The sequence below is a fragment of the Myotis nattereri genome (genome assembly GCF_964212035.1).
Source record: "Myotis nattereri genome assembly, chromosome: 3".
Lineage (NCBI taxonomy): Eukaryota > Metazoa > Chordata > Mammalia > Chiroptera > Vespertilionidae > Myotis > Myotis nattereri.
The window spans coordinates 186,344,870-186,372,029 of NC_138077.1; the positions used below are offsets into that span (position 1 = coordinate 186,344,870).

Below are 27,160 nucleotides of genomic sequence, written 5' to 3' on the forward strand. Positions count from 1 at the left end.
GTTGGATGTGATTTCTTTTCTCATTCTAAGTAAATTTTTCACTATAGTATCTAATCTTGTATTTATAATTTCATGTTCTTTTCCCCAAAGTGCACAAGCTTCAAGCCCTATGATATGTTGATTCATCTCTGGAGGTGAAATAACTTTTCCAGACAGGAAGTGGCAAACCCTGGACTGGAAGACTTGGTACCCTGTCTCTGGGTGCCCTGACTCTGGGTACCCTGCACCTCATCCAGGAGTGGGTGCTGGTGCTGGTGCTGGTGCTGGTGCAGGAAGGTCAATATGTTAGCCAACAGGCTCCATCATCACAGCCAGCACATTAGGATCTATCCCACCTGGGTAGGCCCTCAACAGGCTTTTTGAGGACCTGAGTATGCAATCTGACAAAAATCAACTCTGTTAGAACCAAGTGCCCAGATCAAGAATAATAAGTGAATGTGAGGATAATAAAACTTGCCCTCCACAGCATAATTGAACCTGATTTGATTCTTCCAGGTGCCATGTTCCTTAGACTTTCACTGTCCAAAATGGTAGCCACATGTAGCTATTTCATATAATTAAAATGAAATAGAATTAATAGTCCAGTCCCTCAGTTGCACTAGGCACATTTCAAATACTCCGCAGCCTCATGTGGCTAGAGGTTGTTGTATTCGAGGGTGCATAGAATGCTCCCAGCCTCCTCCAGCATTCTATTGCTCAGCTCAGCCGACTTAAACAGGCATTACTCAGACACATCTCAGTTCCACTTCTCAAGCGAAGGACACTTTCAGGTGAGCGTGGCAGATGTGGGAGGCGCAGGAGCAAGGAGAAAGGAAGACCTGTCCAGGAGAAGTAAATGGAGCAGCGCAGCAGCAGAGAAGGCCCGAGGGAGAGGCAGAGGAAACAGAGCTCAGGCTGCTGAAGTGTGGAGCCTCACAGGGAAAAGGGCGTCAGAAACATGAGCCAATAAAACGATCCAAATCACACCCGAGAAAGAGTAAGGAGTGGAAGTGTTAGCTCCAGAATCAAGGTCACTTGTGTGTGTGTGTCTCTCTCTCTCCCCATGCACACACACACTCACACACAAACACACAAACACACACACAGAAACCATACACACACACAGACACCATACACTCACACAAACACACAGAGACACCACATACACACACTCACACACACAGACACCACACATACACTCACACAAACACACTCACGCACAAACATACCGACACCACACACACACACACACACACTCACAAAAATACACACATACATACTCACACTCCGCACTCACACACTTTAAAGTGCACTTTGCACTCCGAGTCTTTGTTGGGGAATCCTCGTTACAACTTTGTGCACTGGGATGTCTGTGAGTGTGAATTGTAGTTACTGGCAACAACATCATCAGGCCTCCACTCCCTAGAGAGCTCCTGCCGATCCAGACCTCCACAAAGATCTGAGGGCAGCACCCCCTTCCTCCTGAGGCTATGGGGACAATTGGCCCCAACTCTCCTGCTGGGCCTGACTCAGAGTTATAGATCCAGCACCCAACCTCTGAGATTGAAGGGCAACTTGGGGACCTCCAGCTACTTTTATGGGCTGCCCAGGGCACAAGTTCAGTGAATTCTAAGCAAGAAGTCCTGGCAGAGCAAGGGACCCATGTTTCTCCTACAAAGTGGCAAAGAGAAAAGCAACAACCATGTTGACTTTTAAAGAAACACAGTTATGGGCCCCTTTTCTATAGTTCCTAGTTAAATCCTTGGCTCACTATATAAATGGGGAGCCTGGGCCTCAGAGAAGTTAAGGAACTTCCCCACTGTCAGCCGGGCTGGTTGGTGGTGGAGCCAGGATTCAAACCCATGGATGTGATTCCAGAATCCCAACTCCAAGATGAGGCAAGGTGTAGGGTAGCTGGGCAGCTGTCTGGGGGACAGTTCTCTAAGGCAGTCAATCTCACCAACGGGGCAAGGAAAAAGGTGGAGCCAGTGAACTCTGTTCTCTGGGTAAATTGTCAGTGCGCCCAACCTGGGCCCAAGAATTCAGTGCCCTCATCACCTGGAAATAAACACTCCACTCAGGTACCCATCCCGCTCCTCACTAGGTAATTGTTGGATAATTTGTAAGGAAGAGGTCGGAATTCCTAGCCTGCCTGGGCGGCCAGCCTGTTTCCCTAGGACAGTGATGGCGAATGCACAGGACAGCTCCCACAGCAACTCATTTTTTTGGTTGATTTTTCTTTGTTAAATGGCATTTAAATATATAAAATAAATATCAAAAATATAAATCTTTGTTTTACTATGGTTGCAAATATCAAAAAATTTCTATATGTGACACGGCACCAGAGCTAAGTTAGGGTTTTTCAAAATGCTGACACGCCGGACTCAAAAGTTTCGCCAGCACTGCCCTAGGAAGTCCTGAAATGAGCCAGCAAGCAGGAAACGTGGGCTAATACAGACAGTCTCTTCAGCCAGAGGTTCCGGCTCCCCAGACTGTCACCACCATCTCATCTCACGGAAGCCCTTAGCTGGAAGGACTGCCTCTCCTTTTGACCCAACCTGGTCCTTTTCCCGGAACCTGTCGGGTGTACAATGTTTGTATCCAAACTTGCCCCCCTCCCCTTCACCCCAGGTTGCAGGGACAAGAATTCCAATAAAAGCGTAGGATCCCACGGAAAACCAGGGAAACAGCACGTAGGCCCCACCTTGGGTTTCACATTTATTTCTACTCACAGAAGAGAGTTTGCATCCAAGTGCTGGGATTCAGAGTTTTAATTAAACGTCTTCAAAACACAAAACTCATTTCCCCTTAATTGTGCTTCCCAACCGTAAAACGATGGCATTAGGGGACTGAGGGAGTGATGGCAGTGTCACCATGCTAAGAGCCAAGGCCGGCTGTGGGACTGCCCTCTCCTGCTCCGGGTACCCATTCCAGTTGGGTACCGGGACCAGGCGCTCCCACAGGCTGTCATCGGTGTGTCCCCAACACAGGGCCTGGCTGGGACCCAGCAGATATTAGACTCCCTCCAGTTAGGCAGGGCAACTGCTGCTCACAGCACGCTCCAGAGTCCCTGGTAACTCATGTCCTCCCTCTGTTCTGAGCGTCCCTTTGGGCTCGCTTCAGAGGCAGCCACCCTAGAGAAGAGCAGGGGCGGGCTGTGTTTACTGGCAGCTGTCTTCCACAGTGCACCTCGCGGTCACATCGTACGGCTTGGGCTTGCGAAACTCGATGGCCTTCCAGTGGGGAAAGGGAATGAGTCAGCCTCACAGAAAGGAAGTGTCCGTGAGGGACTGCAGTGGGAACGGCACCCCCACACCTGGGAGCGTAAGAACTGCCTATTTCGCCCTGGCCGGTTTGGCTCACTGGATAGCGTGTCAGTCAGCCTGCGGACTGAAGGGTCCCGGGTTCAATACTGGTCAAGGGCATATTCCCAGTCTGTGGGCTCGATCCCAGGGTGGGGAGTGCAGGAGGCAGCCGAACAATGATTCTCTCTCATCATTGATGTTTTGTTTTGTTTTTTTCTCTCTCTCTCTCCCTTCCTCTCTGAAATCAATAAAAATATATTTTTTAAAATAAGGAACTGCCTATTTCCCAGCCACAATTCCACTCAAGGGCAAATACCACCTACCCCTTGCACAGCATGTAGGAAAAAGCTTGCACAGAAACAAGGGAAAGCAAGATCTGGACCAGAACTAAACATTTTGGATATCTAAGCTGTGAATACTGATGTAAAACTGTTAACCTTGTGAAATTCGCCGTTCAAATTTATAATTTGGATAGGGAGGACCCAGGGAAGTTCTCTGTTTGGGGCCAAACACTAGGGCTTTTACCTTAAAAATATATATATACATATCTCCGCCACCCACACCCCTGCCCCACCCTCTAAGAGCAGCATGTGCTGCTAACTCTGAGAGTCTTCTAGAAACTGGTCAGAGACAAGTGGCTGGCCAATACATTTCTTGCCAATGGGGCTTAAAGAGTGGAAACAGCAGCTGGGTGCCAAGAAGGCAGGAGCTCGCTCACATCCACGTCTGCCCTGACAGCTCCCACACGCACAGAACATCCTACACGCACAGGACAGCTCCCTGACACTCGCTCACAGCTCGTCACGGCCACAAATTACAGCTCGTGAGACTGAAGGGGTGGACGATAAAGAAAAAGACCTAGAAATAAGCAGCGAGATTAGGTTCTTGGGGAGGTGACATGGCGACACAGCAACCATGAGCATTAGCTCTCTATCCTGAGACCCCTCACACTCTGATTCCAATTAAACCCACCAGCTGCGCTTCCAAGAAAAACCTGCCTGGTCAGGCTGGCTGCACAGCCCCTGCTGCCGACAGCCCGGGGAGAAGCTCAAACCAGCCTCCTGACGTGGCCTGCCTTATGGTCTGTGAAACCACGCCTGGCCAAAGCAGGGGAGAAAACATCTCAAAACCATGGCTGAGAGGCCACTGGCCGGGGCCGATGCAGAGGCTTCCTGGGTGCTGTGTGTGTGGACCCCAGACACCAGGGTGCGGCGCTGCTCGAGCCTCCGGCCTGTGAAGAAGGTCACTGGGCACCGGGCTTTCCACCCCAGTACTGAGGAGTCAGACTGCTGCTCCATCCCGGAGTGTTAGACCCGCCAGCTCAGTGGTTCCCAGCCAGGAGTGACCTTGTCCCCAAGGGACATTTGGCAACATCTGGAGACATTTTTGGCCGTCACACTGGGGATGGGCTGTTGTTACTGGTATCTAGTGTGTAGAGGCCAGAAGTGCTGCTGAACATCCAACACGCACAAGACAGCTCCCACAGCAAAGCACTGTCTGACCCCAAACGTCAACAGTGCCCAGGATGAGAAACCTCACTGTAACGCCAGAGAGCACTGGGCTCAAATCCCAACTCCACTGCTGGTGCCTTTTACATGTTCAACAAAACCGATGCAGCGGCTTCTACGAGCCAGGCGCTCTTCAAAGCACTTTGTACGTATTAATTTGTTGAAACTTTCTAAACACCCCATGGCATAGTACTATCCTTATCCCCATTCTACAGATGAGGAAACTGAGGTGCACAGAAGTGATGCAAATTGCCCAAGGTTACCCAGCTAGTAAGCAGAGGAACCAGGATTCACACGCTGCTATCTGGAGCCATGGCCCGCCCTCCTAAATCACCTCATTCTTAGGGCCGCCTGACAGGCTATAGCTTACATTTCCCACCTGACTTAGTCCCTCATATAAAGGTGTGCAGCAGGCGGGCTTCTCATCCTTTATTCGGCATTAACTCTATCTTGTTTGTATTCATCTTGAACACGGGGATCAAGGATCACAACACTTGCTTTTTCTCTTTCCCTTCCAACACATAGAGAATGGCAAACATTCCAACACTTCCATTCCCCAAACATGCAGCAACGCCAATATCTTTATTCAGAAATTCGAGAGGAGCTCTAGTGAGGCTGGAGTTGGTGCATTCCAACACAGTGTCACCAAAGGCCGAGGCTCAATGAGGGCGACCACTGCGGGGTTACGGAGAAGGACGTCCTTGACCCGACATCGCCCTCCACATGTTGGCTTTGGGAGGTCCCAGTGTGCCTATTGGGAAATGAACTGTAAGACGCTGTCTATATTTAAGAGACACGCGGGCCTTCCTAAGCAATCTGCAGCACAGCTGGCTGTGAGAGCATCTGGCTGGCCACTTTGCAGAAGCAGAAACTACCCTTGCACCAGCAGGTCAGGACAAAAAGAAAAACCCACAAGATCTAGTGTGGTTGGGTCTAGAAGCACAAGCAAGTAATTAGCCAAGCCAAACACTGGAAAGCTTGACAGCTTCAGCTGGTTCGTGTGGAAAAGAAACCCAAGTGCTGATAGGGTGCCACCAGTGAAGCAAATGTCCCTGTCCCCCTATTCATGGCAGACCCCTCCCTCTGAGCAGGCTCTCCTGTCTCCACCTCTCAGCCAACAGAAGGATGCTCATGGGACCCTATCACTTTCTCCTCTTCACCCACTTCCCCTCCTAGTGTCCCTGCACACAACCTCATCTCCCCACACACATCCAATGCTGTCTGGTCCAAGCCTCTACTTTAACCCCTTTATTGGCATGTTTCCACACCGGACTATTCAGACCTATAGGGCCCCATGGCAATACTAGATACTTCAAATGGCCCAACACATACCAGGGACAAAGATGCTCAGGTGAACCAAAAAACAGGCTGGACTGTCAGCAGCCCTGATGTGCTAATGCAGACCAGCCCCAGCCAGTCAATGCTGACTGGCAGAGATGCCCATTTCTGTCTAAATAAAAATATTGTTTCAAATTGCAATTGGTTTAGAGGTATAACTAGATGAGAATCTTTCCATCTGGGGCACAGAAATGGAGAGGTGGTTTATAGACAGGGGTGGGGGCCGCTGCCCTTCCCCCCTGACTGTGACTGGCCTGGGATGCTGAAAGTGACAGCAAGCATGACTTCCCCCAAGTCCTGGGAGGCCCCCTGAGCAGTGAGTGGCCCAGGGGAGGCATTCTGGCTGATGGTAAGGAGGATGGTGGATGGCCAGGCTGGGGAAGGACTGAGGGCGGGGGCTGGGAGGGGGAGAAAGAGGGCAAGACAGGGCATGGCTGTGGCCATTGTCCAGTAACACTGTGGGGGCGTGTTAAACATTTATTTGTTCTATATTAGGAGAAAGAGAACATGTGTACCGAAAAATGGAAATGCTGGGGCCAAGGAAAAGGCTTAAAGGTCGAGACACTGTGAGAAAGGACAAAGTGAGAAAGGCAGACAAGAAAGGCCAAGTGGAACCTCTCTCACTGACTCAGATCCTTAGAAAACTGCCCCCAACTCTGACATGATTTTTCTAGAAGTCAGGAGCCAAATTCCAAAAGAAAGACCTTCAATTGTTAAAATAAAAACAGCACACCATGAATCACAGCCCTGCTTCCGTGAGTAACTGACCCTTATATTAAATGAGTAGTAGTCACTTCCTATGCATATTAACATACTTAGCATACGTGGCAATAGTGTGTGGTGGTAGCAGGGGGCTTGCTCTGAAGCCAGGCTTCCGGGTGCAGACTCTGGCTCTGCTACCTACGAGCTGTGTGACTTTTGGCCAATCACTCAACCTCTCTGCGTAGCACTTTCCCACTCTGTGAAATGGGGGTAAAAATAATGGGAATTTAAAGGGAACTCTCAATAAACGTTACCTTTTATTTGTAAGAAGACTCTGGGTTCAAATGAATGAGTGTAAGACCTGTTGCATCAACCAGTTTATGAACATTCCTTTTCTTCAGAGTCAGTGCTGAATTATCTCATCCTTCCTTAATCACTGTGCGTGTGGGTTACATCCAGAGACAGAGCCTGGCCTGTCTGTATGTGGCGGCAAAAGCACTAGGTGCTTGGCCCACTATTTCTCTGATCTCTAGTCTGCCAGGGCCGAAATCCCACTCCGTTCTGCGAGGCCATCTCATGTCCAGGCCCCTGAGTCCTCCTCACAAAGGCAGGCCTTTCAATTCAGGCCTATTCTCTGGTCCAAGGAGTCCCTCACACAGCCTTCAGGAGGGGGCGGCCCCACTGGGAGAGAGACCCTGACTGCACTCGTGGATGGGCCTGTCGGGGAAGTGCTTACTGGATGACAATGTAAAAGCTTGGTAAGGCAGATGTTACTCAGGGAACCACTGCAACAGGTGTGGGGACCACCGCAACGGCGTTTTGCAGTGGGAGACAGAGATTGGGATCAATTCTAAATTCAAACAAGGAAAGGGGAGGGGGTTGATAGCCAAGGAGCGGGTGGGGATCAGTGGATAGAGAATTACTGAGAGGAGACATGGGGGTAAGGGAGGATCCGACCTGACAGGATTCTTGCAGAAGATGGGCCAGGGTGATCACACATCACTGGGGGGTGGTGGAGGATGGGGCACCTGATCAGACATTGGGGGTGATCAGATATGGGGTGAGGGGGTTCTGGCTAAACCAACTTATCAGGATTCTTGCTAAAATTGGACAATGCAGAAATAAACATAGACGGTGAGAAGTTGGGGCCTAGCTGACAAGAGCTCCCAGGAGCCTGCCTGAAGTTTGGTCATGGAGAGCATGCTGTGGGGCCCAACCTGCAGGCCAGCAAGGGTGAGGCCCACACTCGGAAAGAAAGCGGGTTCTCTGTGCGGGGAGGAGGAGGACGGGGGCTGGGAAAGGCGGGACGGGAGGGGGGTGGGGGAGGGGGGGTGCGGGGAGAAAGATGGAGGCTAAGTGCTTCCATCACCAATGACTTTATTTTTTTGTCAGATCGCCACTGTGCACCATAAACCGGTGGTTTAGCCTCCTAGCACCTGAGGGCAGGAAACATTAGCTTCACCTGTTTTTCGTTTATTTGTTTCCTTCTTGGAATCAAAGTTCTCACTGTATGCATACAAAACTACTTCAGGCTGTTTCTATCCAACATAAAAAAGAAAAACTTAGTTTCCAGTAACCAACTGTTGATGGACATGAAACCAACAGGGCAGAAGGGAAGGCCTCTGCTTCCCTTCTGAGGTGGGTGGGGAGAGGGAGAGGAAGGAAGTGAATTGGACATCACATCCCCAAAAAGCATCTCCTTATACTGCCCTTCCCTTTTGCAAAGGGAAAGGCAAAGCCCCGTCTCCACAGGGCTCCCCCCCAGCCCCAGAGTGAAGGCTTAGAACTCCCATCCACCAGAGTGTCTGCTATTTCCCCTCCATCCCTGTCCTGGCTCAGAGGAGGATGCTCGGGCCTGAGGGCTAAGCTGCGTCTTCACCCATGCAAGTGTATATACACAATCACACACACACACACACACACACACACACACACACACACACACAGCCTGCAAGCTGGAGATACACAGAAGGAGCTGTTTCTCTCTAAGAATTTCTGAAGGCCCCTGCCCACTGTCCGCAGGGCACACAGAGCCATACCTGCATCCGACTCTGACAGCAACAGTGTCTCCACAGGTGGGAAGGCAGACAAATGCAGCTGGAGCAAGCGCAGGCTTTGTTTTCTCACCGGAGTGTTGTAAGAATTGATTGTTTTGGAGGAATAACATAAAAGCTAAGAGCTCTGGTTCCCAGGCTAGAAGACAGACCAGATCTATTCATTCAGCAAGCATTAAAACCCCTCTGCTTAATTAATACACCAACCACTCTCTCTTTGCAAAAGAGAAGGGCAGCACAATCCCACGGGCTGGCACGCGTGCACGGAGGCCACACGCGGTGTTGAAGGTGAACACGCGGCCACTGCCACTTGGCATGTTTCCTTGTCGCATCAGTGAGGTGATACAAATGAAAACGGTTAAAAAGCAGACCTCGACATGGCTGGAATTGTACCAATAAGTTCCTTTTTAACAAGGTGTTATGTTCACCTTTTACTGATTGTTCTTGAAGGAAGGCCTTCTCTCAGCCAGAAATCTGGTTCCCATCTGATGTGGTTTGCACATCTTCAGGTGTTTTTAGTACCTTTTTGTCTGTTTCATGGACCCCACTGAAAAGTGCAGGTGTCTTCCTAAAAATATTAATGTTGCCCCCCCCCAATGACCTTCATGTGGAAGGTCACATGCCCACCACGCATCATTGACTCTGTCATGAACTTAATATACATCATATAGTCTATGAGCACAGGGACAAAGGTTTCACATGTGCTGGGTCATTTCGCTCTCCCAACAGCTCTATGAAGTATGTGCTATTATTATCCCCACCTTAAAGACAAGGAAACAGCCTCTGAGAATAGTCTCCCCCCAAGGTCCCGTAACCAGCAGGCCGAGGCTTCACACCCAGCCTGACTTTTCTCCAGATGTACATTCGTGTCCCTGCACAGGCTGCTCCGGGCCATGGTCTTATCCCATCAGCAGAACCTGGGCATGCGGCAAGACCGGTCCATGGCAGGACTGTTTCTGGGTTTGTTCCTAATTCCAAAGCCCTTCCCTGAAGCAGGTTTATTGGAAGCACAGGGCTTCTGAGGGCCAGAAGGAAAAGGACAGAACCGGATCAGAAAGCCTGCTTTGTACCTGGCCAAACACAGCCACCCGCCTCAGGACCAACCGAGCTCAGGGCTTTCCTGCCCGCTGCTCCAGATGTGCCCCTTTGGTCTCAGTTTCCTTTAAAGTGGGTACGATAATGCCTGTGCCATGGGGCTGCTGTGAGAAGTTATGTGATAAGAGTCACCCATGCAACAAGGCATCTGGCACAGGTGGTCAGTAAACAGTGGTCATTGCTACTATTTCTTGGTGGATCCCAGGAGTTATTTCTAGATCCAGCTGAGGGAAGAGTTGGGCAGCAGCTGCCCCTGTGGGGAAGGTACTTTATCAGCAGCATTGTTCTGGTGCGGGTGATGGCATAATGCAAACAGACTTTTAATTGGTTTTATTCTTGCTTTTAAATTGTCTACAGACCACGTACCCCCTTATTGCTTGCACCTATGATAGATTTCCTGCACTCCCTCTCTCCCCACTCCCTGCCCCCCCCCCCCCTCATGTCACAGCCCAGATCTCTTCTAAACTTCCCGACAGAGATACTATAGAAAAGCAGTGGTGGTCTCTGCCCACAAGCTGATCACAACCAATCAGGGAAAAAGAAAGCAGCTCTGCCTAGCTGGTGTGGCTCAATATTTGAGCATTGGCCTATGAACCAGGAGGTCACAGTTCAATTCCCAATTTCTGGTCAGGGCACATGCCCAGGTAGGTTTTGGGCTCAGTCCCCAGTAAGGGCGGGGGGGGGGGGGCAGGAGGCAGCCAATCAATGATTCTCTCTCATCATTGATGTTTCCATCTCTCTTTCCCTCTCCCTTCCTCTCTGAAATCAATAACAAAATATATATTTTTAAAAAGCAGTTCCTTCACAAACAATATGGGCCTGGCCATAGAGGACCTCCCTGAAATGCTTTCCAGGGAAAAAGAGATGCTGGTACAAAGCTCTTAACTGGGGTAGAACATGCTGTTTAGGAAAGCCAGCAGAGGGGTTAAGGGAGTGTGGCTGAGATGGGGTTGGGGAAGTGGGCAGGGGTTGACCTTCTAGGGCAGTGGTCGACAAACTCATTAGTCAACAGAGCCAAATATCAACAGTACAACGATTGAAATTTCTTTTGAGAGCCAAATTTTTTAAACTTAAACTATATAGGTAGGTACATTGTTATTAACTTAATTAGGGTACTCCTAAGCTGGCCTTTGCTAAAAACGTCCTCAATCTGGTTAAGGTACGTTCGCTGAGGTGGACCCCTTCCAACTCTCCCATCCACACTCGTCTTGTATACTGTTTCGTCTATCTCCTTTCCGAAAACCGACTTCTGCGCATGGGCCACGAAGTTTCAATCGCACTGTACGTGCGCACCCGCACCTGGTATTTTGTGGAAGAGCCACACTCAAGGGGCCAAAGAGCCGCATGTGGCTCGTGAGCCGTGGTTTGCCGACCACTGTTCTAGAGCCATGCAGGCCATGTGAAGAATTTTCTGCCATCTTTTGCTCAGCAAGAAGCTCTGACATGACCAAGGCAGAGAACAGCCTGGAAGGGTCAAGGCAGGGTGTGAGGACCAGTTAGCAAACTTTTGCAGCAGCCAGCCTGAAGAGGTAGAATGCAAGTCAGAATGGACAAGTAGGCGGATTCCAGCCCACTCCTTAGGAGAGGAATCAGAGAACTTGGTAATGGGTGGTGTGATGGGTAGCGTGATGGGTGGTGGTAGAGCAAAGGAAGAAGTCTGGTTTCTAGCTCAAGCAGCTGGGGGGACAGGGTGTTCCTTACCAAGACAGGGGACATCTGAAGAGGAGACACACAAAAGCTGAGGGCAGGGGCTGGGTAGGGGGTGGTTGGGAAGGGGCTGGAAGCAGATACTGAGCTGAGTTGTGCACATGTTGACTCATCCCAGTGGAGAAGTGGAGACAATGATTGTATTTACAGCCCAGATAATGAGTAGAAACTGAAACGAGAGGCGGAGCGTTCACCAGGGGAGGCCACAGGAAGAAGAGCGTTCTGGGGCACTCAGACCCTAATGGCCAAGCAGAGAGGTGGAGGAAGCAACAAAGGAGACCAGGCAGGAGCAGGTCAAAGAGTAGGCGGAAACCCAGCAGGGGGGGGGGGTGGGGGGGGGTTCTCAGAATCCATGGGAAGAAAAGAAGACTTGGACTTCTGATTAAACTTATTAAAATCCTCTTCAGAGGGTGAAAAAGAGGAAGTCTGAGCAATGTCATTGGCATTAATAGATATGCAAGTCAGAGGTGTTCTTAGAAGCAAGGTGTGTTAGGGCAAGCACCTGTGTGTTTTATGCACGACTGTACTCCACAGACCTAGCAGCATGCTTAGCACAGAATAGAAACTCGAGCAATACCTGTTGACTATTGAGTACGGAATGAATGGAATAGGAACAGGGAGCAGAGGCCAGCTAGTTAATGAGAGAGAAAGAGCTGGAAAGTGGGTGGCTGTAGGCGGAAGCACTGAGGGGAACACACTAGTGGTGAGGGGCTGGTTTAGAATCATTTCTGTTCTAGAAAATAACCCTTTAAAGGAGATATCAAGGCTCCTTGAGTGCACAGAGCACTCTTCTTGGAAAACCATAAGGATGTGAATTTCATACAGGTACTACTACTGAATGTGAGATGCAACCATTAAGAACGTACTCAGCATATTTAGAAACACGTAAAAGTCAAGAAATAGAAAACTCATTAACCTATGCTACCTTCCTGGAACGTGCTGAGTATGATTCTAGTATTGTGATGTTGTGGAATCCTCAGAAATGAAATAAAATAAAATAAAATAAAATAAAATAAAATAAAAGCACTAACATTTACCAAACACCTGTTATGAATCCACCTCTGCGCTATAAGTTTATCATCAGGCTGGAGACCGGATGATATTCCTGAAACAATTCAAGGACAAGGCAAAATAGGGTCCATCAGAGGCAGTGTAGTTTGATGGTTAAGAGCTGAGCTCCAGAGTCAGGCTGCCTAAGGTTACCCTCAGTTCTGCCACCGAGTTCTCTGTGCTCAGTTCACAGACTTCCTGAGGCTAAAATGAGGAAATTGGTGTAAGGCCTCAGAGCAGTGCCCGATGCATACAGCGGGCACTTGGTCCTTAGGCGTCCCATTATTGCAGTTATTGGAAGGGAGGGATGGAAATGACCACTGCTCACCTGACTTGTCCCCTCTCCTGCCGTGCTGACCCTGGCTATGGGTCACATTAGAATAGAAATAAAGAAACATCCATACTTGTTTCCTTGGACCCAGGTGCAACCAAGCTAAGCACAGACCAAGAGTTGAAGGGCATATGGCATGTTCCTCTGCTGAGCTGGACCCGAGCCGAGGCTTTCTGTCCTGGGAACCTTTCAGACTCAGAGCACACACACGCTCAGACTCTAAAGAGTGTTGGGTCAGCAAAGAAGCACTGGGAAAGCCATCAGCATATTTGTATCCCTACTGACCGTTTCCTGCCTGGCCCCCAGGAGCCAGTGTTGACACTTTTCCCATCAGCGCAAAGCACTGGGTGCTCAGGGCCAAGTGATGCAGTCCCATAGGCCTTCGCTCCTATCCTGCACTCCACTCACAGCTGTGTGACCTTGGGCCAGTGACTTTGACCTCTGAAGGCTTGATTCCCATTTGTAAAGCATTCCTGGCCTTGGCTGCACATTCAACTTATTGGGGTAGTGTTTAAAAGTCCAAATGCCCAGGCCTCACCCCTGACCAAGAAAATCAGAACCTTTTAGGACAGAACCACTGCTCTAAGGGCAGATGGTCGTCTTCTACTCACCAGGCTGCATTAACTGAGCTTATTCAAGGAAAACGCTTAATACCAGGCTTTACCCAGAGAGCCTCATGAAAGATGGCTGCTGCGTTGCACCACTCCGATTCTAGACGCTACAGGCTCCACAGACCCATGGAAGGTCATGCTTTGGGAGCTTCATTCTGTCCACAGGAAGCTTCTGTTCAACTGCCTCACTTTGGTGATATCAAGGACCATTTCCACATTTTCATTTCTCTAGTTCTTTGATCGCGCTGGCCCTGAATTATCTCATTCTCAGAGAGATGAAAAGGTCAGATCCAGAAAGTGTTTCTCACTTCAGGGCTGTGAGGCTAAATCCTTGTTTTTAATTATGTACTCAGTGGGCCTCACAGCCCCCATCCTAAGAAGAGAGCCTCCATCCAAGGGAGCCCCAGTCCTTGGTTTTCAGCAGTGACAGGGCTCGGGGATGGGCATCTACAACCCTAACCACTGTGGAGGTGCCCTGACAGTAACATCCTGGAGAGAATTGTGGGAAAAGTATTTCTGGGCCTGTGAGTCTCTTGCCACATCACTAACCAACTTAGAGTTCAATCCTTGTGATGCAGGCAGATTCATGCAAACCAGGGTACAAGGATTTCAGATTTTCCAGGCCTTGCTTCCTACAAGTGTGGAGGCATTATGTGTCTGATGCAAAACTGAGAGAAGGAACAGGGACAAAACAAGTGGCAGCCCTTGCAACTTGTAGTTATGGTTTCAAAGGGGAATAAACACTCAGGAGAAAGAAAACAGAACTTCAATCCAAGGAGGAAGAGGGGGCATCTAGCACCGCACTGGAAGGAGAGTTGGTAGGTGACCAGGGGAAAGGTCTGTCTACCACTGTGGAGGCAGTGCTCGTTGTCCAATGGGAGCTCAGAGGCCAGGGTGTCGGCAACAGAGCAGTTGGTGGAGACTGTTCCAGTCCCATCATGAGGATATCTGACTATGTGCACTCCAGACCCTGATATTCCTTTTCATCGAATCATTCATCAATGTAGTATTTGCTATGGGAGAAGCATACAGGGTGGGGCAAAAGTAAGTTTACAGTTGTTAGTACTCAAAACAGTTTATTCTTATATTATTATTTAGTAACTATTGTATTATTTTCCATATGAACAACTGTAAACCTACTTTTGCCCCAACCTAAATCTATCTGTCTATCTAACTATCTATCATCTATCTATTTATCTATAGATAGTTCACAATCCCATTCAGTAGGTACTCGTATTATCCCCATTTTGCAGGTGAGGAAACTGAGGCTAACAGAGATTAAGTAACTTGTCCATGGTCACACAGTCAGTATGTGACTGAGTTGGAATCTAAACCCTTGCATCTGGTTCCAACACCTGTGCTCTAAATTCCAATGCCATATTGTTTCTCCTCCAGTTAGGGTGTCAAAGATCAACAATAAGAATATAGTGTCTGAAGGATATACTAGGGACTCGCACAGGTGTCCAAAATCCCACTACGATTTGATGTTCACTCATGAAATGGGAAACGGAAGGGGCCACGTGGTAACAGGCTGATAGGCACAAAGGCATGAAGCGGGCATTCTATTTGGAGAAATAAAGAAAAGAGACTTGATCACCCATCTACCCAGGAAAATGGAAAGATGTGTACACACAAAGGCATGTATATAAATGTTCATGGAAGTTTTGTTTAAATCGTCAAAAACCTGGAACACCCCAAATTTCTATCCATGGTGAGTGGATAAACAAATTGTGGTACCTCCATACAACGAAATGCTATTCCGCAAGGCAGAGAATGAACGGCTGATGTGCACAACATGAATGAATCTCAACAGCATGATGCTGAGTGAAAGAGTCAGGAGCAAAACAGTACGTACTGTAGGATTCCATCTGTCCCCATGAAGTTCTAGGAAAGGCAACACCATAGTTTCAGAAGATAGACGGGTGGCTGGCAGAGAAAGAGGGTGTGAGGACCGCAGAGGGCATGCGGGAACCTACAGGGATGATTAAAACGTTATGTGTGTTGATTGCAGTGTGGCTATATCGCTGTGGATGTTTGTCAAAACTCGCTGAGTTAAAAGGTGAATCTTATTATATGTTCATTATACTCCATTTTAAAAAGAGACCTGAAGTCATACAATCCCACCCGAGACATGCTGGTCTCTGAAACTTAAGTGAGAATTGTGTGTGTTCTGCTTCCTTTGCTTCTTTGCTTTGCCCCCTGCCCCCCGCCACACACACACACACACACACACACACACACACACACTTTTTTCTTTCCCTCTTTCCTTCTTCCCTTCCCTCCTTTCTGTCTACCTCCCTCCCTTCCGTCATCCTCCCTTCCTTCTTCTCTCTCCCTCTCCCAGCCAAGCCTAGGGGCAGGCCCCTGAGCTCCATGCATTTCCAGAACTGCCATTACAAATTAGTGGGATTGACCAGACAGCCAGGCCGACTGAACCTCAGCTTACTTCCGGGGAGCAGATGTTCTGCAAAACTGGTCAGTGACCCACAGAGAAGGCTGGCAAGACCACAAGGCTCTCACTGGGCCCCTCTGTAGCTTCTGCCTTCTAGGTAAAAACTATGCATATATTCCTTGAAAAGAGGAAATGTCTTTCCAAGAACTGCCTGGCCTTGGAAAGGAGGGAGGTCATTTGTCTCTGTCCAAGAAAACTGTTTATGCACCCTAGACTTGTTCTCTTCAAAGCACATGGGGATGGGGATGGGGCAGGGGTGAGGGCTGCAGGAGAGGAGAAAGGGAGGCAGAGAGAACAGGGAAAGCAAATGCCATTTGGCTTTGAGCAGCAAGATGAGCTCTTACCATCTCAAACCCTGAAGAGGATGGAGGGAAAGAGGGACCCCTTCATGCCACCTGTTCCCACATGGCTACCTAAGACAGCACCCACATCAGGGGCGCCCCTGCCCTGGCCGGATGAGAAGTGAACAAGGCAGGTGGGCAGCAGGAAAGGGACAGAGCATGAGACTGGCACGGCTCCCTCCCCTGGACCTGCAGGAGGCCCAAGGCAGCGCGTATGTCCATCTGCTACACTCACCACAAGTAGATTCACCAGAAGGGAAGGGGACAATGGTGACCCAAAGCCCTTGCTCAGAAGTCACAACAGGAAATGAGCATCGGGGCATGCCTGCCTAGGAGTAAATCACACCAGCATCATCAGTCAGGGCTCTCTTAGACAAACCCCTCATAGCAACAGAGAGGCATAAAGACCCCAGCCAAAAGCCATGGAAGTTGAGTTCAGCCAAGCGCAACCCAGTCACATGGGCAGTGGGAGGGCTCGGGGAATGCCAGCTGCCATCCGTGTCCTGTTTGCTTTAAGGTGAGAGAGCCTGTCTTAACGAACTGGATGCCTGCGCTGTGTTTTTTTCTAGAGAGAGTTGGTCTCCAGGCGGTAAGGCCTATCATTCAATAGCAAAGCTAAGAACGCAGAGTAAGAGTAGCACGAAGGTAGAACTCTGGCCCAAGACAGAAAAAAATAAAACAAGCAGCCATAGAGGTAAAAGTGAGTAATTCTGGGCAGCTAGTTCTTAGTAGGTGGAAGAGAAAAGGGACAGTCTCTAATCCTAATCCACTCTGGTCCAGGCTTGGAAAAAAGCTGTAAACAGGAAAAATGTCCTATCAAAATATGACAAGCAATGTGTGAAACTGAAAATCCCAAGTTAACAAGAAAGAAGAATTAACTCCCTATAATCCGATGTACTTCTACATTTAAAGGCTAAACTATCTCTTATCTACTCAATTTCACTCATTTCTATCCTGGTAAAACTCTTATTAACAGAATTAAGACATATATACCCTATTCACTAGCATCCAACTAGTCTTCTACCTTAGCCTGGAAACAACCTGTATAATTTACATGACTAAGAACCTACTATCATATCTATTGAATGAATCGTGGAATATAGCAACCATTGTAATAAATACGTAAACAAATACTCAGATGCTTGGAAATTAAGAAACACAGGTACACATAATTTATGAGTCAAAGTGTAAATCATAGTTGAAATTATAAAATACTTAGAACCAACTAATATTAAAATATTACATAGCAAAGAAATGTGTGATGAAGTTACAGTGGAACTATATAAATACAATGCTCATAATAAGAAACAAAAAGTCAAACATTCTCTTAAAAAGTTAAGAAAAGACAATAGGTCATACCAAACAAGTCAGAAGAGAGAAAATGATAAAAAACTAGCACAGAAATTAATGAACTAGAAGATAAAATAAATGCTGGGGAGAATCAGAAAATTAATAATTGGTTCTTTAAAAGATTAATAACAGGAAAAAATCTGAAAAGATTTACGCAACAAAAGAATATGGAAGGCACAATAGTATTGCAAATGAAAGGGGGACATAACCACTGATGCTACAGAGCTTAAAAAGATAAACACATATTATTAATAATTTCATGGTAAAAATTTTGAAAACTCAGATAAAATGGACAAATTCTTAGAAAAAAAATCTAACTTACCAAAAGCAATTCAAGGAAAAAAATAGTTAAAAACAGACTAGCCCAATAACTACTGAAGAAACTGAATTAGAGATTTAAAAATCTCCAGGGAAGCCTGGCCAGTGTGGCTCAATTGGTTGAGCACTATCCCATGTACCAAGAGGTCACTGGTTGGATTCCCGGTCAGGATACATGCCAGAATTGTGGGCTTGATCCCGAGTATGAGGACATGCAGGGGACAGCTGATAGATGTTTCTCTTTCATTGATGATTCTATATCTCTCCCTCTCCCTTCCTCTCTCTGAAATCAATAAAAACATAATTTTTTTTAATCTCCAGGGAAGAGAGAATTCCAGCCTTACCTAACTCTTTTTGAGAATATATAAAGAGGAATTCTAAAATTCACTTCACAAGTCTAGCATAAGCAGGATACAAAAGCCTAGCAAGGATAATAGGACAAATGAAAATTACAATCCAATACATTCATGAATATACAAAATGTCTCAACAAAATATTAGCAAAACACATCCAGCTATGTATTTAAAAAAATTGAAACCATCATGACCAAGTCAGGTCTAGTCTAGGAAAACATGATTAATTTAACCTTTGCCCAACATTAACAAATTAAAGAAAGGAAAAATCACATAAATCCTCTCAATTAATGCAGAAAGAGTGTTTTTTTTAAAAGTGTTATTTGTGATTTTTAGAAAAACTATTTGCAAACTACAAAAAAAATAAGGAATAATCCTGATAAGGAATAATCAAATGCACAGAGAACATTATTCTCAAGGGAAAATGTTGAACATGAAAGGCAAAACTCTGAAAATTGCAGAAGGCACTTTAAGTGCCTATTTTATGACCTTTCATAGGGAAGGATGTCCTTTAAAAGGCACAAAAAGTTAAATGATAAGGAAAGATTGATAAATTTTAAACACACTCAAATCCAGAATTTCTGCAACTCTAAAAATACTAAAAAAGAAAAATACTACAAATTAGGAGAAGGTATTTTCAACACTCGGTAATAGTTTCCAGCACACATAAAGAATTTCTACAAATAAAAAAGAAAAATACAAACTATCCAATTTTTAAATAAATGGGCAAAAACTTGAAAAGGCTCTTCAAATAGAAAAAGAAAGTCAAAAGGCCAACAAGTGTATGACAAGATGCTGAACCTCTTTAGTAATTAAATATATACAAATTAAAACCAGATAAGACACTATTATACACCCACAAGACTGGCAAAAATTTCTGATAATATCCAACAAAATATAGTGTTAGCAAGGATAGGCAACAATAGGAACAAGTAATTACATCCACAGCTAGGTGCAAAAATTGATTAAACATAATGGAAATTAATTTTTTATTGAGGTGAAATTTATTTAACATAATGACAATTAATTTTGAACTATTCCAGTAGCATTGATGACCATAGTCTGTGACCTGTAGTTCTACTCCTCTGTATATTCCCTAAGTGAACTTATATAATGCTCACCAACTTGAACAAGAATGTTCACAGCAGCACTATTTATAATAGCTTAAGAAATACTTAAGTGATAATAATAGCATTGATATATAAGGCACAATATATTCATGCAATGGAATTATTACAGTTCAGCAAAATGAAAACATTTCCACTACATAACAGTGTGCCCTAATCCAGGAGTGAAACATTTAGCAATCAGTTGGTATAGGGACTGTCCAGTCTAAAGAGATCCCAGCCATAGTGCTGGATCTGGGTCCCAAGACTCCCTGCCAGGTGTAATCCCCTTAGGAGGTGGAGGGACTTGAAGAGGTCTCATGGGACCCCTAGTGATGGGAGGAACAGGAGCAGAGTCAGGTAAGCAGAAATTGACCACCAACTGATATGGAAATATTTTAGGTGTTTGTCAATCAGTGCAGCCTACTGGTATGCATGGGTTAACTCTAAGCACAAGAATACAGACAGTATGACTCCATTTATATGACATTCACAAACATGCACAACCAAACAAGATATTGGTTAGGGATGCAAATATAAGAGGGTAAGACAATTAAAAAAGCATGGGGAAAAGAAACAGAAATGTCCAGGAAATGGTTATCCTTCAATTGGGTTTGGGATGAGGTGGGATGGAGAAGGGAGCCACTCTTCAAAGGTAAGAATAATATTCTTTTTCTTAAATTGACTAGTGAGAACATGAGTTATATATAGACTTTATACTTTTATGTACAGTAAATAAGTATTCTTTTGTATCTATTAACTATTTCAGTAAAATTCTTTTAAAAGAACTTTAGCCCTAGCCAGTTTGGCTCAGTGGATAGCTTGTCAGCCTGCAGAACAAAGGGTCGTGGGTTTGATTTCGGTCCAGAGCACATATCTTGGTTGCAAGCACCTTCCTGGGCTGGGCCCTGGCTGGGGTGCATGCAGGAGGCAACTAATTGATGTGTTTCTCTCACATAGATGTTTCTGTCTTTCCCTCTCTCTTCCACTCTCCCTAAAAATCAATGGAAAAATATCCTCAGGTGAGGATTAACATAAAAATAAATAAAAGAAGTTCATAAAAGAATTTAATAAGAAGCATATGAAATTGCTGTGGTTCCTGTCATCCATATCTTTTCTAGCTGCTTGACAAAGATGAGCAACTCAACTATAATTGGCGGAACTCTTAAACCCACTTAAATTCTAAGAGCTTGTACCCAAATCACTCCAGAACCATTCTTGGAAGAATCTCTTTAGTAAGATGTAGCAAGCCCCAACCTCCAGAGTACATTCTGCTCTGGCTCTTTAATTTAGTACAATCGTAAGTACAGTAGTTTTATGTTATTTTTTACTCTCCTGGAATCTTCTCAAGTTTTGAAATCTTTAAAATGAGGGCATGGAGTAAATGACTACATTCTGTTTCTCTTGCCTAGATTTCAACGGTGATGCTCTCATTTGAGTCCTTTATCATGTGCTTAAGCTGTTTGCTACCACAAGTCTCCTCACTGAGGTTTGCTGAGTCAGAGGAAGTTTCTAAGAGCACATGAAGTGTATTTTGAGGGCCAAGGAGTGAGGGGAGTTTGGGAGATTGCACACATGTGCAATTTTTTTTTTATCAGCTCCAACAGATGTTTGGCATTTGTAGATTCAACGTTCGCTTTTTTGGTCACGTGTGAACAGCCCCTAACAGCCACACCACGCAGCAGTGCTCCTTTCCCTGAAGCGCCAGTGTGAACTGCCTGCGTGTTGCAAAGCGACAGCACAAGAGCAAGTCACGTGGGAGCCTTGTCAAAGCTCCTCATCCCAAAACACAACCAGCAAAACAGAAACTCCCTGAAAGTGAGAGAAACTTTATTTCCTTGAGTGCAACTTGAAAAGGCAAATAATTGGTGGCCTGTGAATAACCATGGGAACCTCTTCTCTCTGGACAGAAACCCGATTCAGAAGGCAGTCAAGAGCCTACACAAGTACATCCGCATTTTCAAATTGGGAATATGCCAAGGGTTTGAGATGCATCCTTAGAGGATGTCAAAGGTCTATAGTGTTGAATTTTGATTGAGGAGGTTTTCAGATTTCCTCTTTCATTAAAATTAAATCAGTTCTTTTTTTTTTTTTTTTATCAGAGCTCCTCTGATCTTAAGATAGCTTTGCATCAAATGCCAAGCCTGGAAGTCCAATGAATGAGTGAACAGACTAACTTTGGTGATGGAGACTCAGAAGAGCATGTCATGGATGTATAACACTGCTTTTATTTTTTCCATCTTTCTATTATTTATCAGCTCTTCTTTGCATACATTACTCATTTTTTTTAAGTTGGCCGTGAACCTCAATTCAAGGACCCATGGCATTCAGAGAGTTCCCAAGATCCTTGGCTGTGTTCCCCCAATCTGAGGGGTATTCTCAGCTCACCTCTACTGCACACCTGGATGTAAAGCTCCACCCTTCTCCTTTTTTCACAAGGATGCCAGCTACCCCTGGCATTCTGTAACACTTGGTAAGGAGGCAGGAATCACATCTCTCACAAATGGCTTCATCAACAGACTGTATGTACAGCCCAAGCGCTTATTCTCAAACTCTACCCTCCCAAAAGGGCAGCCCTCTGGCGAGTCACCTCCCACCACCACCCTCTGCCTTTCAAGCCCCTGGGATTTCAGAGAATTCCCTTTTCTCCACCTTATTACACCAGTATCCCTTTGCTTATGTAAACCTGGGACAGTTCTGAGCATTTCTGACCATATTCAATGACCTGTGATTGACAGTTTCTTCTCAGCAATTTCAAAAATGTGTTCAAGTAATGTATAAAAAAAAAAAACCCATAAGATTTTGTGCAACTAGAAACTGAGCAATATTCTTCAGCCACTTTTAATTATGGTCTTCACACTTTTGACATATGTATTATATTTAAAAAGTGTCAGTAATCGCTTTCTTCTCCTTTTGTTTCTCCTGGCGCCTTTGTTTTGGAGTAAACTGTAACTAAGCAAACTGGGAGCGAGTCAGGCAAAGCTAAGCACTGCTCCTGTAACTCAGCCACCCTCCAGTTGTGAGCACAATGTCTGAATTGAATACACATCACAGCTTAGCATGAGGGTGTTGCCATGACTCCTTGACCTTGTGTTTCTGATGAGCTGCCTAATGGCACACTGGCAGTGAGACGTCCACATTCCCTGCACTGACGTAAGAAACGCACGCCTCTGGGGCTGACCTCTCATCTTTTCATCACTGTGTCACTTCCAACTGCAGCGTTAGAGTCACCAGGTTGGAAGGCTCTAAGTGTGTCTCCTGTCACAATACAAGCTTGCATGTTTCCTTCTTAATATTTTCTGCAGCATCAAATGTGTAATAGCTCCCTGCTAAAATTCAGCAAGAGATCATAAACTTCTCAATGAATTTCAACATGAGAGAGCTTTATAGTTATAATGTAATTTTGATCAGTAAGCTCCTGGCTGCCCAGAAACCTCGGGGGGGGGGGGTCTGTTATCTTGCATAAATGCAGTTTTTCCTTTAAGCATCATGCGAAAGAAATCATTTTGGGTATATTTCAAATTCTCATGCCTTTTAAATTGGACACAAAATGTCATTGAAACTTCTCTTTATACATCTGGGTCATTGTGAGCATAGTGGTAATTATGGGCCCTGAAGACCCATCAAAATATATAAAATTTCAATGACTTGTTTGCATTAATACTTACATTAAATAGTCTTAAAGTTCTATGCTTTGAAGTCCTGTGCCTTTTAAATTTATGTAAAGTTTTCTTTTTTAGTTTTTCTGTTTCTTACATTACTAGTACTTCTTACTGGCACATGACCAAAAAAAATTTTAATAACCCTTGTATAGTATGGTATGTTATCAATATATTTCAATTTGCTAGGTGTGTTTGGCAAACAAATAACCAAGCCTCTTAGGGCTGTTTACTAATAAAGAGTCCTGAAAGAGGGCATGAAATTTTCTGCAATGATCAAAATTCAGGAGCTGTAGCTCATGGACTTACAGCATCTTTCTTGGTTTACAACTTAGGTCCCAACTAGGTTAGTGAAATTATGTAAATGCGAGATCCATACTGTTGTAGTATTCGCCTAATAACCATCAGCGACAAAGCACATGTTAACCTTTTAACTCATCTCATTTTCTTCTCCATTTTTCAGTGGGTTTGGAAAGGCTATGATGATTACACCCACTTCACAAATAAAGAACAGCACTCGTCAAGGGCCTTGGTGAAGTCTAGCTGGAAACACCAGTGCTACCTGTTCCTAGAGCTAGTGTTTCCTGCCATGCCTGCCCAGCCAATCTGTAGATCTGTAAATATGCTTTGATTCCACTGGAAATGTAAAGAAAAACAGCATGTCAGGGCCTCCTTAATGGGCAGCATGGAGGGCAGAAAAGAACCTGAAAGATACCAGGGAACTCACAGCGGGGGAAGTGAGCCACAAGTTTAAAACTGTCCAGTTGTCACACAGTTTTCTTAACGTTATCTTCCATCAAGTCGGGGCCTGGAATCTGCCAGGATTTCGGAGTAAGTGCATCTTCTCCTTGCCTGTAACTTTCACACACTAAATGTCCCTATGACTCACTTGGCAAGGACCCAAAGACAGCACACAATTCTCCGCTGCCACTGAAACTCAATGGGCAGAGACAGTTCAACAACAGTGCCAGTTAAGCACATCTTAATCCACTGCCCCGGTACACACCTCAGAAGCTGGCCCTTGAAGAGAACCACTGGTGTGTTGAGAGAGAGAAAAAAATCTTAGCCTGAAGGGGACAGACTTCCCCACCATACTAATAAATCCACCCAGCAGCCCTAGGCACTAAGGGGCATGACAAAGGGGCCCATGAGATAGTCCTGTGAGTACATTAGCAAAGCAGAGTGGGGGGAAAGAAGAGGGAGAGCTAAATGTCACACACACCTTCCCCTCCTGCCTGCAGATATCTCTATGGGACAGCTGATCTCCTACCTTGAAAAAAAATCCCACAGAATTTTAATTCAAGAATGTACAGGGGCTCCAGCCCCTGCAAGTCACCACAGCTTTAAAGAGTATATGTCATGCATGCATACTGGCCAGCATCTGAGGCCTGCCTTCCGGCCTACAGTGTACCCCAACCTCAGGGCAAAACTGAAACCCCAGTGGGGCAGAAACTCTTCCCCTTGTTGGGAAGCATAGAGAACAGCTGGGACCCAAAAGAAGTGAGCCTGGGGGAGTCACCCTGGATTCCGATTTCATGTTCTCTGTTACTTAGGAACCCAGGTTCCTGCAGGAGTGATTCCAACCTCCCTGCAGGGGTGAAATGACCACATGAAAGTTCAGACCAGCAACGACTGGGTGAGAGGGATGTGGGAGGGTCTTCGGATCAACACCAACCCAAAGCCGATTGCACCCTGTCCCCAATGGACATGTGATCTTGGCCTCTGTTCTTCACATAAGATGCGCAAATGACTTGCTCTTCTCCACACTCTCCCTTCCCCCCGCATACGGACAGTTACATAAAGACATCCTAAACATCTTAAACGTGGGACCCAACTTCTTCATTCGGGGGAGGGCGGGCGGGGTGGGTGCGGAGCTGCTCGGGCACACGGTCTGATCATTACTTGGGGTTACATAATCACACCAACAAGGGCTGGGGAACGTGGAATCGGTTCAGCTCACACCTCATCCTCTTCCCACCCCTCCCCCAACACCCAGAAAAAGCAGGCCAATTTTAACAGGAGCGAAGCACATGATGTGGCTGGGGGGCACCTGGCTGCTGCCCGTCACCACGCCACCGGCTGCCCGGAACTTGAAGGTGTGCCGCAGAAAGAGGACCAAGGCGCTGCTCATCCCGCCACCAGACCTCGCAGACCCTCCGCCTGCAGCCACTGCCCACAAAGTTCAAGGGAGGGTCTGCCAAACCACAGAAGTGCCCCGCCCTGCCAGTAACCCAGAGCTGCCCCATCCAGGAAGGCGGCGCCTGGCCCCCAAGTCCCTCTACACTCTTCTGCCCCAGTCTGCGCCGCGGCAGGCAGTCCTCGCGCTCAGGAGTCCTCGGGCAGCCGCACAACCTCCGCAGGGCCACCAGCACCAGCAGTGTTTCTAGTTTTAAAAGCTGGTAAATATGTGGCACAACTTGGAGAGGGGGCAGCCGCTTGACTAGCGGTGAGGCGAGGATCCCCAACAGAGTAGGAGTTTGGGTTTGGTTTCATGTGGAGGGGAGGGAGGTGGTGATTTTGCTTTAGGAACATTTGGGGGAAGGGGCTCGGATGAAGGGGAGAAGGGAAAGTTCATCCTTCCGCTTAAGCACCCAGCATCCTGCGACTCTCATTCTCCACCAAGGGGGCCACAGAGACCGCGGCGGGCCTGAGCGACCCTGAGCCTGAGCAGCAGCCCGGGCAGCAGGAGAAAATGCCGGTGCCGAGGCTCACTGAACCCGGTCGGCAGTGCGCGGGTGCCCGGCTGCCAGCGAGGAGCGCGGCGCGCACAGGGTTACAGCCGCCGCCGCTGCCGCAGCCTCCGCCGAGCCGCGCGGGTGATTGACGCGCGGGGTCACTTGAGGCTCGCTGGCTCCCCCAGCACCAGGCCGAGCAGCCGGCTCAGCCCACGGAGGGCACCTCAGGCTGTGCGACCACCCACCAAGCAGGCCCGTGCACCTCAGCACCCCGGACACCATGCCCAAGAAATGCAATGACAAAATGGAATCGCAACTCGCTATTTCATTTTCCAGGGCGGCCGCAGGCAAAACCACAACAAATACAATCAAACACAAGGAACCCATCCGCAGAATAAAAATCCAGAGTCCCCTACCTTGGGCCTTGGGATGGCAAACTGGTCCTGTGTTCTCTGACCCACGGATCCAGCCCCTTCTTCAGGAATTATTCCGGTCAGTCAGGATTGTGTGCATTTTTTTCATGAACACCTGTTTCAAGTAAGGGGTAAAGACCTCATTGAAAGAATTGTCCTTAAAGCAGAACCTGTGCACACGTCTGTCCACACAGGCATGCGTGCGTGTTGGTACACACACATATGCACACGGAATATGCATGTACATTGAAGCACCGAACTAGGCAGTTGGATAATGGGAGAGACGGCTGGTTGTGAGCATGCTCGCGCCGGGAACAGATCCACCCTCTGTTATTCCTCTGAATAAATATAAATCACCATCAGAGACCCAAACAGTAGCATCCCTCCCGAATTCCTGCTGCTGAAAAACACGGAATAAATTCGGTCCTCGGACACAGAATCTAATCGGCAGCTGTTTTCTGAATCCGGAGCCAACCCATGCCTCGCTTGCCTTTTCCACTATGAGTCCAGACCTTTTTTGAAAGAGGTTTTAACCTTTTAAAGATACAGTACACCAATTATCACTCCTGAATAGCTACCCGTCCCAGCGCAGGAAGTCAGTCCTGTGTCTAAAGCCACAGACAGGCTTGCTCACGGTGATAATGATTTCAGTTTTCAGTGCCTTTTTTAAAATTTTCATATATGTAAATATATATGTAGAGAGAGAGAGTGAGAACGCAAATGTAAGATATAAAACTGGACACACTTATTGCCATGATGAGCTCCTCAGTGACTAATCAGCATGTTATGTAAACACTATGATCCTTCACTGCT

At 46.7% G+C, this 27,160-nt stretch overlaps 1 protein-coding gene across 1 annotated transcript in view; it reads right to left on the minus strand.

Moving 5' to 3' along the window:
• Positions 1–26,603, minus strand: part of HIVEP3 (HIVEP zinc finger 3) — a 326,138-nt gene extending 299,535 nt beyond the window's left edge. Inside the window, exon 1 of the mRNA XM_081085788.1 lies at positions 26,351–26,603. The gene's annotated coding sequence lies outside the window, so the exon portion shown is untranslated. The remainder of the gene's footprint in view (positions 1–26,350) is intronic.
• Between the last annotated feature and the right edge of the window lie 557 nt (positions 26,604–27,160).